At 36.1% G+C, this 17,723-nt stretch overlaps 1 long non-coding RNA gene across 1 annotated transcript in view; it reads right to left on the bottom strand.

Annotated features, from left to right (window-relative positions):
- Positions 1-17,723, bottom strand: part of LOC131832495 (uncharacterized) — a 152,869-nt gene that overhangs the window by 117,635 nt on the left and 17,511 nt on the right. The window contains exon 2 of the long non-coding RNA XR_009354072.1: positions 6,574-6,663. This is a non-coding gene — a long non-coding RNA (uncharacterized LOC131832495). The remainder of the gene's footprint in view (positions 1-6,573; positions 6,664-17,723) is intronic.

The raw sequence follows: 17,723 nt of genomic DNA, 5'->3' as shown, positions 1-17,723 counted from the left end.
GGAATTGGGGAGAAATAGGTAAGAAGTTCTGTATTTCACCTCATTAAGAAAGTTAGGAAATGGGAACACATGGTCACTCCCCATACAGTCTCTATCATAATCTTTTCTAAAATTTATTTTTCATTTTCTTCCCATAGAAAACACAATGGCTCGCTCCAACAACTCATTCGGGGTGAAGTCAAAGACCTCCTCTTTCTTTCTTCATCCTGTTTAAATCTCAAACCCCACCCAGCATTATGTGTTCCTTTCACTGGATTTATTTTTCTCGTTAATATTTATCATCAGTAATGAAGTAGATTTTTCTTCCTTTTTTTACTCTGTGTTTGGCGGCTCTGTTCCCAGCATCAGAACAGTGCTAGAAAAATATAGGATGAATTTAATAAGTATTTCTTTAATTGAATTAAATTAAATTATCCCAACTCTGCTGATCCTTTTCCTTCTGACAATGATTTTATGAGCCATTACCACCAAATACATAGCCTTTGAAATTAAAAAAAAAAAAAACAACCCACAGTTTGCTTTAAGTAGAATCTACATCAACTTATTTCCACAAAGACTTTGCATCCCTCTGATATGTTCTGCAATATGCTGACTGACAGATTTACTTGTTTTGCACAGAAATAGTGACTGTCTGTCTTCTTAGGCTACAGCTCTCTATATCCTGAAATGCCCTACTTACTTCAGGGTCCTTTGCCATGTTAACTATGAAGGCAGGAGAAAGAAATCTCTCTCATGTGGAATTTGAACTGAAAATAGGCTCTCCTTCAAACTTAGGTCCTTAACATTTCCTGCGTAATTCCAGTAAATATTCACAGGAAGCAATTTTGTATAATCAGTTTGATGTGTTCCCTGCAAAATAAGCCCAGAGACAATGATGTGCGTGCAGGAAGTGCACAGAGCCATACTCTCAGGACGGTATCTATGAGAATGTACATAAGGCAGGATTAGGAAGACAAGAAGGAAGAACTAGATACAACAGGAACGCAAGCATCAGACAACCCCACAGTTATCTAAGAAGAAGATGGCCTTTTAGAGAACTCCTAAATCAAGGCATAGCAGCTAGCCCTCTGTTGCCCCATATTAGCCAGAGATGGATGCTGGCCACTCCTGGGGTGGGATCATGGAGGCTTGGGGGGCTCAACTCCTTTCAGACAAAGCATTTCTGAGAGAAGCACTCAGCTGTCAGTCATTATCACACAACACTCCTGGTTTCTAACGGAATGCATGTTTCCTGGGGGCATATGTAGCGTCCACCACAAATTTCATATTCATTTGTGAGATTAACATATGAGATGAGATACAAAGGAATTACCAGGTTCCTTTCGTGGTGGTAAATAGAAGAATGGGTATAAAATGGAGCAGGTAGATTAGGAGTTATCATAATTATAACATATAACAATATTATAAAATCTAGGATATATAGTACTCACTGGTTAATATTTCTACCTGATTTTAGGGGGGGGGAAAAAACAAAGATTTTTTTTTCTGTTGAAATAAGCAATTATTAGTTATGGCTTATATTAAATAATTAATAAATATATTTTCTTTATGATTATTAATGAAAATTTTTGCAATTGTCATTGTCTTATTATAATAGTTATATATATTCATAATGAAAATTTAAAAATATTTTTAAAGCATAAGAAAAATAAGAACACAAAACCCCACTACCCCAATGATGCTTGTTACCACTTGGTTATAATTCTTTAAAGGTGCTAAAGGAGTCAGTCTCTCTCTCTCATTCTCTGACTTTCTACACATTCTATATATACATATATACAAACATGTTATACTCATCTGTACTATTTTTATCACAAAGTACACATAATTATTTAACAACTGCATTTTATTTTAAGTATCATGAATATTTTACTAACATCAAATATTCTTATAAAAATGCTATTTTACTAGTTACATATTATTTTATTATACATATGCATTTTAATTTCTGCATTTCACTAGGTTATCATAATTCATTTAATCAATGAACTACTGCTTTTTATATAGGCAGATAACACTTAAAGCGCTCTCTGATTTTTTCTTAAGCCTTGGGCAGGCTTTTCTGAAACCTAGTTACTGGAGAATATATGACAACATATTTTACACGACATGTTTATAATTCCTCAATATGTTCCTCAGCATGTAAAGAAGCTTTGAGGCAGAATATATCTTTGAAGGTAATTAACACACTAAAATGTTAAGCCTCTTAAACATACGATTATTTGTATTGTTTATATTTTGTTGAATCCAATTTTTATTATTAAAGAAACTCAGCAAATACCATCAACTTCCCTAAGAGAGAATATGTTCTTTAATCTTCATTCACATAACTGAAGATTATTGGACTTAAAGTTCCTTGTGCTATATTCATTTTTTTCCTTGTGCTATATTTAAATATTTCCTTTAATAAGAAAGGTGCAGTATTCATTAAATATTTAATTCTGGGTAGCTTGTCAGCACCATGTATTGCTAGTGAAAGCATATTAATAGGGGTAATTAAAGAAATTGGTGATGCACTAGATAGGAATTCTTAACATTCTTTTACAGTAAACTCATTTTGGGTAGTAATAAGCTTTGTCATTACAAATAAAATGCACCACCTGGTACAATTAGCCTTATGCCTCTTATTTTTTAGTACATCTCAGAACTGTAGTACAATGCTATAATCTGCATTGCTAAAGCTCAAACAAAATGCCAAAACTTGATTAAAAAATGTCTTTACACCAAGGTCTGGGGTCATCGAAGTTATCATATTCCAGTTAGGTGTCATGAACTTTTTAAAGAAAGCCTAGTGTTGAAAAAACAATGGCAAAGGTTTAAATATAAGTAACTAAAACTTTCAGGTAAGAGTACCTGACTTTTAATCCAGTGAAAACTGGAGTATTATATTAACTACCCAAAGCAATCTATAGAATTAATGCAATCCCTATCAAAATACCAATAGCACTTTTCACAGAACTAGAACAAACCATCCGAAAATTTGTACAGAACCACAAAGACCTTGAATACCCCAAGCAATCTTGAAAAAAGAAAAATGAAACTGGAGTTATCACAGCGGCACCTGGTTGGCTGAGTCAGTTAAGCGTCAGCCTTTGACTCAGGTATGATCCCAGGGTCCCAGGATAGAGCCCCTCATCAGGCTTCCTGCTCAGTGAGAAGCCTGCTTCTCCCTCTCCCTCTGCCACTTCCCTTGCTGCTGCGCACTCTCTCTCTTTCTCTCTCTCCCTCTCTCAAATAAATAAATAAAATCTTAAATATATATATATACATATACATATGTGTATACACACATATGTGTATATATACATATGTATATACATATATATAAACATATGTGTGTATATATATATTTAAGTAATAAATAAAATCTTAAATATATATACACACATATATGTAAATATATATTTACATATATAAGAAATATATATTTACATATATGTGTGTATATATATTTAAGATTTTATTTATTAATATAAATAAAATATATATGTAAATATATATATATATATATATATATATTTTGCAGGTATCACAACTCCAGATTTCAAATTATATTACAAAGCTGTAGTAATTAAAATAGCATCATATGGCATAAAAATACACAAACAGATGAATGGAATAGACCAGAAAACTCAGAAATGAACACACAATTATATGGTTAATTAGTTTTTGACAAAGCAGGAAAGAATATCCAATGGGAAAGAGACAGTCTCTTCAACAAATGGTGTTGGGAAAACTGGACAGAAACATGCAGAAGCATGAAAGTGGACCCTTTTCTTACAGCATACACAAAAAGAAACTCAAAATGGATTAAAGATCTAAATGTGAGGCCTGAAACCATAAAAACCCTTGAAGATAGCACAGACAGTAATCTCTCAACATCAGCCATTACAACATTTTTCTAGATATGTTTCCTGAGGCAAGGGAAATAAAAGTAAAAATAAACTATGGAGACTACATCAAAATAGAACGTTTCTGCACAGCAAAGGAAACAACAAAACTAAAAGGCAACCTATGAAATGAAAGATTATTTGCAAACGACATATCCAATAAAGGGTTAGTATACAAAATACATAAAGAACTTACAAAACTCAACAGCCAAAAACCAAATAATTCAATGAGACATAAACAAACATCTCCCCAAAGAAGACACACAGATGGCTAACAGACACATTTATCATCAGGGAAATTCAAATCAAAACTACAATAAGATATCACCTCATACCTGTCAGGATGGCTAAAATAAAAAACACAAGAAATAAACAAGTGTTGGGGGGGATGTGGAGCAAAACGAACCTTCTTGTGCTGTTAGTAGAATGCAAACTGGTGCAGCCACTGTGGAAAACGATATGGAGTTTCCTCAAAAAGTTAAAAATAGAACTATCCTATGATCCAGTTATCACACTATTGGATATTTACCTGAAGAATACAAAAACACTAATACAAAGGGATACATATACCCCTATGTTTACTGCAGCACTATATACAGCAGTCAAAATATGGAATCAGTCCAAGTTTCCACTGATAGATGAATGAGTATCAAATACATGGTATATATACACAACAGAATATTTTCCAGCCATAAAAAATAATAAAATTTTGTTATTTGGAAATAGCAAATTTTTGGATGGACAGAACAGGATGGAACTAGAGAATATAATGCTAAGCAAAATAAGTCATTTAGAGAAAGACAAATACCATATGATTTCATTCATATGTGAAATTTAAGAAACCAAACAAATGATCAAAGAAAAAAAAGAGAGAGAGAGACAAACCAAGAAAGAGACTTTTAACTATAGAGAACAAACTTATGGTTACCAGAAGGGATATGGGTTGGGGGATACGGGAAATAGGAGAAGGAGATTAAGGAGTACACTTATCATGATAAATATATACATATGTAAAAACATAAAATCATAAAATAGAATGTTATACTAAAATATAAACTGAATACAATTAATCATGTAAGTGTATTAAACATGTAAAGTAAATTAAAGTAAAATTGTATAATAATATTTAGCCAAAGCATATAGATCATCTTCCCAACATACCATGGGAAGATGGGAGGAAATCTAAACAGAATGGACATGAAGTTATTAACTTGAGAACCCCTCTTCATAGGATAATGATAGCATTGTAGTTTAAATTCAGGATGATGATGATTTCAATAAAACAAAGGTCAAAAATACATATAGTATATCTCTCACTTATGAGGCAAATTTTAAGGGTATCTCCATCTCCCGAATTTCATTAAAATCACTATGGGACATATAAGCAACAATAAAAATCAGAATGCTCTGAACACTAATGATAAAAATAGAAACAAAATGGTATCTATAGCTCTTGATATAGCCAACTTAGAAGACAACTTAGGCAGAACTTTCAAAGTATGCAGATGTAACCCTCCCAGAGAAAGACTGGGAGATGGAACATTTTGCCTGCTCCCTCAATACTGAGCTGGTGGAAGGGTAGGAGTGTGTCTGTTGGAAGCAACTCTATGCTCATTAGCCCCTGCTCCTTCGTTTGTTGTAGTTTTTCTGTAGAGTCTTACGAACCCTAGGCTAAGTGAGATTGGTAGTTCCTTACCTAAGTGTCTTCAGTCCTTCCTACCTGTTTTTGATGCTTGTGTTTTCTCATTCACCCTTGCTAAATAAACAAACAATATTTTCATTGGATGACAGGCATTGGTAATTTTTAGATTGTTGATTACTGAATTTTGTTGTCTGACTTTTAACAATATTGAACTTTTTTGACAGGCTGTTGAGTTGCATGAAAATCCTATCACTAGGGGTGAGTTTAGAGGAGGACTCAACAAAGTTTTTGTAAAAAGGCCAAACAGCATCAGTTTCAAGTTCAGCAGGCTAAAAGAGCTCTATCTCAACTAATCAATTCTGTTGTAACACAAAAATCTCCATAGATAATATGTAAATAATGAGAAAAGCTGTGTTCCAATAAAACTTTATTTATAAAATCAGGCAAAGGTTCAGATTTGGTTCTTAGTTTGCTGACCTCAATCTACAGTAATTATTCTAGAGGAGTAGTTCAGCCCAATTACTAAAGCATGGCTTTGCATCTCTACTAAGTGCCCTACCTATGTAATGAGGTTTCTTCACTGTGGTTGTTGGGTTTCAGAAGGATCCATGGCCCCGTCTGAGGTACAGCAATTGTTTGGCTTACAGTTACTTTGCAATTATTTCCTCTGAAATTTTTCTTTGCCTGCTCTCACAGACTTTAACCTTATACACACAGATTGGTATTCAGTCTAAGACTCCAAAGGATCCTTATGCAGATTTCCAGAGCTTTCTCTGTGTAACTCTCTCTTCACTGGTAATCTGCTTCCAATATTCTAGCCACCATGGCTTTTCCAAACTTCAAACTACATCTTTTGTGTCAACCCTCCCTGCTCTAGGATTTCAAAAAATTGCCTGTAGGAAGAAAGCCAGAGTGATTGAGAGCTGTTAATTCTCTTGTTTCTCTTCTGTCACAGTCATTCTTGCGTTATCTGCCACCCAGTACCTGAAAACAAATGTTCTGTCAAATTTTCTAGTTGTTTATGGAGGGAAGTAAATTTACCTGGAAGCATAAGTCCTCTGTGTAGTTTTGATGAAGAAACTTTTTATCAAGAAACTCGTTGCCTATGCACATTTTTTTCTGAGGAACACTCTGGACACTTCTGAAAAAAAAATACAAAATTGATAGATTACTGTTCTTTTCTAAAATCCACAAGAATTTAAAGGATTATATAAATTTTCCAGTATGTCCTGATGGCAGAGTCCTACTTTGAAAATATACCTAAGCAACACTGTGGAGCCAAAAAATGCTCTTAGGCAGTAAGTGTGATGCTGCTTGTTTAGAGAATTAAAGCCAAAACTATGTAAAAAAAAAAAGAGAAAGAAAAAAAATAATAAAGTTTAAAATTTCACTGCATAATCCCACTGATTCTACCAGCTAGGAAGGTATTTAGCAGAAATATTTGAAAGAAAAGTCAAGTTTTAACAGTAACTTTAGGAGTTTTTGCCCTGATTATCAAGCTATTCTATACCTAATCTTTTTTTTTTCCTAAAACAGGTGATATTAATATTTATAGGCATTATAAATTCCATCTTTCTTCCTTTCCCATTTGCTATATTTTGGGATTTCAAATATTAAAAAACCTGCTTTCATTGTCACTTTCTTGAGAAAGATACTGGTGTGTAGTCATAAAGCTGCCCTGGCAACACAGCGATATAATCTCTCCATTAAACAGGCTCTGCTATCCAAGCAGAGAGAATTTAAGTACCTAGATATAACCATGGAGTGGAGCTAACAATGTAATCATGGTTAACTTTCTGAAAAGCACTTTTATCTAATTTGAATTAGCCAAATTTTATATGATAGCTGTATTAGGGTTCTCCAGAGAAACAGAACTAATAAGATAAATATGTAGAGAGACAGAAGATGGGAGAGAGAGAGAGACAGAGACAGAGAGACAGAGATTTATTGTAAAAAGTTGGCTCACACAATTATGGAGACTGGTGAGGCAAAATCCAGTATGAACCCTGGGGCTCAAGACAGAGAAGAGCCAATGGTGCAGATGAAGTCCAAAGGGAGTTTGCTAAATAATTCTTTCCTTCTCAGGGAGGTTGATATTTTTGTTCTATTCAGGCCTTCAACTGATTTCATGAGGCCCACCTACTTTATAAAGAGCAATCTGATTTACCCAGAACTCATCAACTTAAATGTTAATTTCATCTTCCAAGCTGACACATAAAATTGACCATTGGAATCCCATTTACATTAATCCCTTAGGCCTTATTAAAATACTGACAAGAAAACTGGCAACTTATAATGAATGTTTGAAAAACTAACAAGGACATACTTTATAGGGTGTAATGAAGAGGAGCTATTATGAAGAGGAACAGGTGGAGGTTATAGAAAAAGCATCAGAAGAGGGAACACTGAAAAGCTGATGTAAAAAGAAAACAGTAGTGTTTTTTTATTCTACTATTAAATACCTAGAATGTTTACTATTGTCCCAAAGGCATAAACATCAGCTGCACATAAGGATAGCTGTGGAAACTCAGGAGCACTAATGACTTCAGATATTTCAAAGAATCATGTGTGAAAACTCTACAATTAGTGTGACAATTAATAAGCAATTAATCACACAAGGGTAAGAGATTTTTCAACCTTAGCCTTTGGTGTTAACATTCCTAAAGAGAAAGCAATATTATACACAGTAATAATTAAACTTTGGGAAAGGTGTTCCTATTCCAACTCCCAATCTACAGGAATCAGATTGATTTGGGGGAGGCGCGGGGCGGGGGGGGCTTTTTCTAAACCTCTCCTATTGGTCCTGAGGCAAGAGTCAAAGTAATTTGTGAGGAATTTCCCCAGCCATCTTTCTTCTTCTCCATAGATACTTAGAATGTATACAATACCTATACTCCCTTGATTTTATCCTCCACACTAAAAATTTTATCCAGTGAATAGGAATATTTTGGTTCAGCTCTGCAGTCACACTGGGTGAAACAGGAAATAAAGAAGCAGAATCTTCTGCCTTTTGTGTCAAACACAGCACTCTTCCAAGCACTCAAAGTTAATCGAGCCACCCCTATTTTCACAAGCTTCTAAAAGACTGACTCAACAACTGTCTCTCTTCAATCTATGAAAAAATAATAAAATGGCTCCTAATTCATTTGCGCTTTTATATCCTCATTCTTTCAAATAACCTGTCAAATATCCTTACCGCTCTCATGCCACATTTTATTTTTATATTTGGAAACAATACTAAGATCTATGTAAAGATTAGAGTGAGTAGATGTTGGTAGAATAATATCAATTAATCTATTTTCATTAATCATACATTCAAATGTGTGCTTTCAAGCTTTATATATGAATTTTCCATGGAAATATGAAAACATTTAGGTAACTATTGCTGAACATTATGTGCAACCATGTGATCATTCATGAACATTTGTATGAATTTTTCATTGCCCATCCAAATAAATGCCACATTGAGCATTCAATACGTTTGAATGTGCAATCTCTCACAAAAAAAATAATCTTTCTTCAAACCATAATGTTGAACATTACCTTACTATTGGGCTTTTACTATTGTATTAGAGTGTGATTCTGCACATATTATCTTTGGGATTTTGTGCTATGAGCCATGGGATACTCCTATACAGTGGTGCCTGGATCAATGGACCTGAGTTTTATTATCCTACTGCAAAGAGAAAATAGAGCAGAGGTGCTTGCCGCTTATATCACTGTCTCTTATTTTGATTGTTTCATTTAGACAGTAAATCTCAGTAGCATTAAAGGTGATTGGAAAGTTAAATATTGTAAAGGATTTCCAAAATTAACAATGGGCCACTTCAGACTGCAAGATGAACAAAATCCACTTAAAACAGTAGGTGGTATTTATTTTTTCTTCACTTCTTTTTATTTTCCTTTAAAGCCGCCAAGAATTAATTAAATGGCCCATATTTCTAAAGCTTACAGAGCAATTGGGCTTGCTGAAGTTAGACTTAGTAAGCCTCAGAAAAAGCCATCTTTTTGCTAAAAATCCTGAGTGTCTTGAAAGAAATACATTCTCATTCTTATAGAAATGTTAAATAACAAAACTCTAACACATGTAACTTTATATAGTGCCACCTGTATGAATATTAATGACAGTACAGAAAAAAAGCTAATGAAACCTGAACCAACTTAGTTAATCCTCCCAGAAATTATAGTAAAAACAGATAGGAAAAAAGCCCTAATGTTGTTACAAATGCAAAATCAAGGAGTGACCAACCAATACAATGTCATTCTCAATCACTTTCTGTAGCTTATAATACATGCTTACTTAGACCCTTCAGGACTGAGACACATTCTCCTACATTTTGAGAATGCCAGTAGCTGAGTCTCCCTCTAGAAATTCTCTTTAGCTAAAGAGAATAACTACACTCAAATCATACCCCATCCCAAAGTAGAAGTCTACCCATTGTCAAGGAGTGTAAAGTCATATTTCCTTTGTCTCAAGGGAAGGCCATTCTAAAGGGCCATCCCAACTCCACTGAAAAAATGTTGATATTGAGGGTACAAACAGACCAAAACACTTCTCACATACAAATCTCCATCTCAGTCCATTTTCCTGACTTAAGACAATCAGTATCAGTAGTACTCTAAGTATATAAGTTTTATGGGACGCTAAAGCTGAATGCTTTGCTAACAAGGGGCAAGGAGGACTCCATAACTTTCAGTAGCTGGAGCTCTTCAATTATAGCAACATATTTATTAGAACTCACCCTGTGGTGAACCGGTTTGGTATGCTGGTGCAAATGAATGTACTCACAAGTGCAGTATCTCAGGCTTTTGAGTAGCCAGGGAAGTATTAGAAGGAAATTGCATCAGATGTCTCTTACTGAGTGACTTTGATGCATCAGAGAAGACCAATAAAAGGCTTTGGGTGATTAATCACCAACTGAAGGTGAATTATAAAATTCAGAGGGCCTCCTTGGCAGCTTATAAAGAGGCTTTTATCTCCTGTAGCTGGAGGCAGGGGAAAAAAACAAAAAACAAAAAAACCCTGAGAATTTGGCCCAGAAATTAATTCTAATAGTAGCAGAGAGCCTTCTAGAGAAGGTTGAATTGTCAGTCTTTCCAACAAAGGATGTATCAGTGATAGATTCTTGGTCGAAAAGAGTGAGACCATGAGACTTGACTTGGGGACATCTGGGTTGATAAACTCATAAACATTAACTCCAGAGCCCTTAAATCCTCTGGGCTAGAAGAGAGGCCCATTCCTTCTGAGTAAAGGCTAGCATGCCTCCATTGCTTGAAAATGATGCAATGACCACTACCTCATAGGACATCATGAACAGCATTCAATACCTGCCAGTAGCTCCCCATTTAGCCTCTAGGCTGGGAAAGTGTGAGGCATGGTAAGGAAAATAAGGGACTATGTCCCCAAGGGAACTTGAGGGCACTTCCCAATAAACTTCTAGTGGGTTCTGTAGGACCTAATCAATATACACTTGAAGGAGCTAGAGGAGTATGATTGGGATGATATCCTGACTCTTCTATATGGAAAAAGGCAGAACAGGAGATTGGAAAAGGATTTGTTTAATTGATAAGAAGGAATTATCCCATTATAAAGGATTTGAGACCTTGACAAAGACCTCAGAAAACAATGCTAATACATTGTCAAGATGATTCCTGGAAGCCTAGAGAAAATGATAGCCAGTAATAAGTAGAGTAGAGAAGCCAAAACTGTCATGGTAGACATAAAGAAGAGGAATTCAAAAAATTCACAAAAATGGCCAAGCTACTGGATATACTATGTAAGGCTAGAAAACCAGTTAACTGCATTCTAAGGGAAAGCCTGAAATATACCCCAATTACAAAAGCAGTTGTAATGCACTAGTAAGAGAAACACCATCATCTTTGAGACACTGAAAGGCACCTGTCTTCTGTTGGTAGGGCTCATGGTAATAAATGTTGTTACAGAATCGTGTTCTCAGAGGTAAGGAGGATGATAGAATCTAGAAAATATAGAGGCCAAAGGCAGCATCTAACTATCAGAAGCAAAGTGTCCTGCCATAATGAGTGGAAAAAAATGGAGTGGCTGTTATGGGTTCTCCCAGAGAGTAATGGAAATGGTCACCTTTCAGAATATGTGAAATAAGACAAATGGTACCAGGATTAATCAAAAAATAGGTGGTAAGATCAAGATTTTGAACTGGCTGACCTGCTATCCATCAAGATGCAATCTTGAAAGGAAGGGGGGACACTAGTGCAAGGTGTAGCCCAACTCCTAATAATTTCACCAGTCGTGACCTGGAAAAATGTCCCAGTGGGTGAGAACATCTTTGCAGGCATGATGATACACATGTTGGAGGCGGAAGGAATACATATGGAATTCAATGTGACCTACTTGGACATTTCCTGTGATTTCCCATTACTCCATTCCTCTAATGTAATTGTGAAGACGCACATGGAGCAAACTTGTCCTAGAAAGATGACTACCAAGGAGTCAGAACACTCATGAATAAAGCTTTGGGTCAAACTGCTAAGTAAGCCACCAAGACCTTCCATGGTGATAGCTGAGGGTTAGAGGAGAGAGACAATGAATATAGGATATAGCCCTATGAACATTTGCAGTGTTGAGGGCTGTATTTGTTTAACTAACTACTGCCTTCTAAGATTCCCCTTAGAAAGACAGACCCAGGAGAATCATACAAGAACTGCTTCTTAAACTAGGATAGAGAAGTGAATCTGGGGCAGAGAGCAGGTGGGGATAGGTAGTGGCAAGTAGCTATGAAAATGGACTGCTGACATGCCCTGCTGCAGAAAGCATAAATGATAGAGGACCCCAGGGCTACACTATGAACTTACCACCCCATTCTGGCCAAGGCCGTACTTCCTATGGGCTGCTTCTGACTAATGAATAATTAGGGCAGAAATACTCATGCCCTCTAACGGGCAACTTTGCTTTAAGGATTCTCCATATGCTTGACCAAAACTCATAGAATTGTACTAAAGACTGAGATTTTACTTCCTACACAGCCTCCTCCCTTCCCTTTTCCTTCAAAGGGCTAAGACTTATATAAATTTGATGATTCTCCCTGCCTCCTCTGGCTGCCTTCGGGTATTGGTCATAATCCCTCCTCCAGTATATCTTTTGCATGTGTAATCCTGCCTTGGCTACTGCTTCTTGCATGAAATGAACTAGCACATATGTGATCTCTAAGAAAAGGGAAATGATTGAAGGGAGCCTCATGTTCACATTAATTTCTGAATGTATTCCATGTTCTGGATTGAAATGCAGGAAGTTAAAAGCCAAACAGAATACAGTTTGCTGAACTGCAGAGAAGATACTTGTGTTCTAGACCCATAAATTGGCTGGAATTTTCCAGTAAGTAACAAAAGAGGTAGAAATATGCAGAGTGGAGCCCCAGAATTTCACTTGAAATGCACACTACTGCTTGAGGGCAGGGCGGCATAGGTACACAGGGAGTCTTTTGTTTGTTTGTTTTCTAGAGAGAGAGAGATGGGAGTGGGGAGAGGCAGAGGAAGAAGAGAGAGGAAGCAGGCTCCACACTCAGTGACACTCCAGGACCATGAGATCATGACCTGAGACAAAATCAAGAGTCTGACACTTAACCTACTAAGCCACCCTCAGTAAGACCTAACAGAGAGTAGCTGCTACAGGATGACCGCTAATAGAGACACCAGAAATCATGTAAGGAGGGGAGACTCTGGAGTTATAACATATTCAAGACTTCCTAGAATGTGTTATCTATTCTCAATAGCCTCTCTATAATAAAAAGAGAGATGCAAAACACAGGACCCACCATCAAGCAAAAAGAGTGCACAGAAACATAACCCAATACAAGCCAGATACAGAAATTATCAAGACTTTAAAACAGCTATAACAAATATGACAAAGATGTTACACCGAAACATGATGAATACTCAGATGGGGACTCTCAGAACTGAAACAAAAATCTATGAAAGTGAAACAAATGGAAACACAAAAATACAAACATCTGAAATGAAAAACTTAATGAGCGAGTTTAGTGGGAGATTAGAGACAGCATGAGAAAATGTTAGTGAATTCGAATACAGTCCAGTAGAAATGACCAAACCTAAAGAATAAAGAGGAGAAAAAAAAAAAAAAAGATGGGAGGAAAATAAAAAAACAGTGTCAGGGGCCAGTGTTAAAATAGCCAGTGTATGATACATGTCCTTGTCACCGGTGTTTCTTAGAAGAGGAAAGAAGAAAATGGGTCAGAAAAAGAGGTCAAGAGTGATGGCCAAAACTTCCCCAAACTTTGTGAAAAACATCAACCTGTGATCCAGAAAGCTTGTGAAACAACTCCTACACACAAAATAGACTGCTGGGAATTAAAGATAAGACACAGAATACTGAAGAAAGCCAGATTAAAAGGCTCATACTTATGGAGAAGTAACAGAAGAATCACAGCTGCCTTCTCATAAAAAGTAGGGAAGAAGAGAGGGAGGGTGAGAAAGAGAGAAATAAACACAATGAAACAACATCCGTAAAACGCTGGAACAAGAACAATAAATATTTTCCCATAGGTGCTCTATATCAAACAAAAGCGTCCTTCCAAAAGTTGGATGAAAAGAACATGTTACCAGCAGACCTGAATTATAAAGGATATTAAAGTACATATTTCAAAGATGGAATTGGGAGGGAGACAAACCATAAGTGACTCTTAATCTCACAAAACAAACTGAGGGTTGCTGGGGTGGGGGGGTTGGGAGAAGGGGGTGGGATTATGGACATTGGGGAGGGTATGTGCTTTGGTGAGTGCTGTGAAGTGTGTAAACCTGGTGATTCACAGACCTGTACCCCTGGGGATAAAAATATATGTTTATAAAAAAAAATAATTAAAAAAAATAAATAAAGTACATGTTTCAGGAAAAGAAAAAAAAGGTCACATGGAAATTCACATTTGCATAAAATAATAAAGAAAGAAAACCAAGAAGATGGTAAGTATATGGATAGATATAAACATATTTTTAGTTTATACTACCTTAAATTTATTTAAAAGTCTATGAATTGAACCAAAAACAGTAACACTGTATTGTGCAGTTTTATGATACATGGCAAAGGGAAACTGACAAAAGCACAGATACAATAAACAGAGGTATGTACTTAAAAGTTTCCTACATTTAGGGGCACCTAGGTGGCTCAGGGTTAAAGCTTCTGCCTTCCACTCAGGTCATGATCTCAGGGTTTTGGGATTAAGCCCTGCATCAGGCTCTCTGCTCAGCAGGGAGCCTGCTTCCTCCCTCTATCTCTGCCTGCTTCTCTGCCTACTTGTGATCTCTCTCTCTGTCAAATAAATAAATTAAATATTTTTTAAAAAGCTTCCTTACATGTCATAATATTAATTATGTGTTTTAAGAATGAGCATCCTTTTAATCCCATTCATGGAGATAAAAAGTACAGCATAGGGAATATACTCAATCATATTGTATAACGTGCCCATGCTCAGTGGGAAAACTGAGTAATGTAAGAATTGTAAAATTACTATGTCATATACTTAAAACTAGTGTAATATTATATGACAACTATCCTTCAAAAAACATATATATATATATGTTTTATATAGCTTTCTAACATATGCTATAATAATAGAAATGTGCCTAAACATATAAATAAAATAAAATAAATTGATTAAAAAAATTGGAATAATCCAAAAGAGGATGGGAAAGACAGGAAAGAAAGAAAAGAGCAAAAAATGGATCGAGTATAAAAGTAATATTAAGTTAGTATACCTAAATTTTAAATAAAAATTTAAAATTAAAGACTTCAAAACACTAAATAAACTAAAAACTCCAAACAAAATGAATAAATTGTAAAACTCGATTAAAAAAAAAAAACAAGGCTTAGTTATATGCTTCCAATAAATTCTCCTAAAGTATAAAGGCAAAGATGAGTTAAAAGTAAAAGAAGAAAAAAGGGTATATGATAATCAAATTATCAATAAACAAAACATTAAATACTCTCAAAACCAAGTCATAAAGGAGTAGGTACTATATAAATCTTACTGAACTTAAGAACCAAATAAACTAATCTATAGTAAGAAACATGATAAAGAATCATTGCATATGGTCAATGGAGATTAGAAGGATTATAGAGGGCATTTCTGGACTGATGGAATGTTCTATGCTCTGACCAGAGTTCTAGTTACTGCTTTTGGATTTTACCAAACTCATCAAATTGTTTCCTTAAAGATAAACCATAAGAGACTCTTAATCTCACAAACAAACTGAGGGTTGCGGGTAGGGGTGGGTTATAGACATTGGGGAAGTTATGTGCTCTGGTGAGTGCTATGAAGTGCGTAAACCTGGCGTGGCAATTCACAGACCTGTACCCCTGGGGCTAATAATATATTATATGTTAATTAAAAATACAAAAAAAAATTTTAAAAATTGCCTCCTTAAGAATACATCTCATTGAATGTAATTTATATCAACAAAATTAGAATGACTCTCTCTAAAGTCCATGATAGGACCACCTGGGTGGCTCAGTGGGTTAAAGCCTCTGCCTTAGGCTCAGGTCATGATCTCTGGGTCCTGGGATCTGGCCCTGCATCGGGCTCTCTGCTCAACGGGGAGCCTGCTTCCTCCTCTCTCTGCCTCCTCTCTGCCTGCTTGCAATCTTTCTGTCAAGTAAATAAAATCTTTATAAAAATAAATAAATAAATAAAGTCCATGACAGACAATGACAGAGCATAACTAAACTCACTGTTACACGTTTATGAACACCTCTATTCTCATAGCTAATTGTTCCTTTGTTCTTTCTCCCCTTAATGGGTATCTTGTGGTTGTGGCTTCATATTCCAGAGATTTGATGTCCATCTTTCAAATGTTAAATTATTAATTTTGTGATATTATATAATTAAGGGGAACTTCCTCTTAAGACTCAGATTCATGTGTATGTCACGTCTGTTCTCTGGAATTACAATAAGGTATACCCTCTAAAAGTTTAGAATGGAGTGTAGCAACGGTTGCTTCCTGAGAGCAAAATTTTAAAATTAAAGAGCAGACACAATGTTATACAAGGGAGACAGGATAGCTACATAGCTGTGAATACCTAAGTGTAACCTGACTATGGATTAAGAATGCTACGGAATAAACATGCCAATCAGAAAGGGTTACAATCAATCCAGAAATAGTACAGAAAAGAAACCCGAGAAACAAGTTTGGAAGCTCCTACCCAACCATGGTCCTAGGGGAACGACAGCTTTGGCCATCAGCCTTCAAATACATTTAGCCCCCTAGCAAAAGCCTCCCTAGGCTGAGATGAATAAAACAAGCTATTAGCTATAAATAATGTGAGCCTGCCCTCTGACACATGGAACAACATCATATATTTGAGTCAGTAAATTCGGTGGTCAGACAATGGGAGCAGGAAAATTTTACAATAGAATTGCTACTTTGTGGGGGTTTTAGGAATATGGACCAGCTAACCTTTCTTTTCTAACAGTGCTACTACGCCCACTGCTGCACCTGCTTTTATTTTCTATAATTTTTCCAGAAAAATTCTTGACATTTATTCTGCCTTTAAATCTCCTATCCCTTCGGACCCTGCAAAACTGTCAGCATTTGGATTTCTGCCCTTGGCAGACACATGTCTATTTGCCCAGAGTGGATTTATCTCCTGAGCACTAATGAGCCATGGATCTATTTTAACTTTTTATCTCGTGTAAGGTATCAGTGCTACCTTCCACTAGTATATCTTATTTTTGCTGCTAAATTTCTGCTCTCTTTTCTTCCTAGTAAGGGCTTTATCCCGCCTAACTCAGGGATACGAGGCATGCAGAGACCTCCTGAAGGACACATACAGTACTGCTGCTGGGAATGGCCAGCAAGCCAGTACTCACAGATGAAAGATGACTCCAAACTTTGCTCTGAAAAAGAGGAGAAGCCAAAGGGGTCAATGTTCAGAGACGAAGTACCTTTGCTCGTCTTTACTCCTGCTTTTATTGGTCCTTCAGGATAATAACAAATCCTTATCACTGTTTCTCAAACACAAAGGTGCCGTGTGACTGGGGGTCTTACTCAACTGGGAGGATCTGTTTACCTGAAAGATAGGATATGCTAATCTGTGTGTTCTAGGAGTTCTGCTAAACATAGCCTAAGGGACAATGCATACATCTCTTAGATGGCAGAGCCGCTGTTGTGCTAAGAAAGCAACTCCCAGCGCATTCCGACGTCAG

Source organism: Mustela lutreola, chromosome 5 (genome assembly GCF_030435805.1).
Source record: "Mustela lutreola isolate mMusLut2 chromosome 5, mMusLut2.pri, whole genome shotgun sequence".
NCBI classification, from domain to species: Eukaryota; Metazoa; Chordata; class Mammalia; order Carnivora; family Mustelidae; genus Mustela; species Mustela lutreola.
Note: the sequence above shows the minus strand (reverse complement) of the source record. Positions and strands in the feature narration are given on the sequence as shown.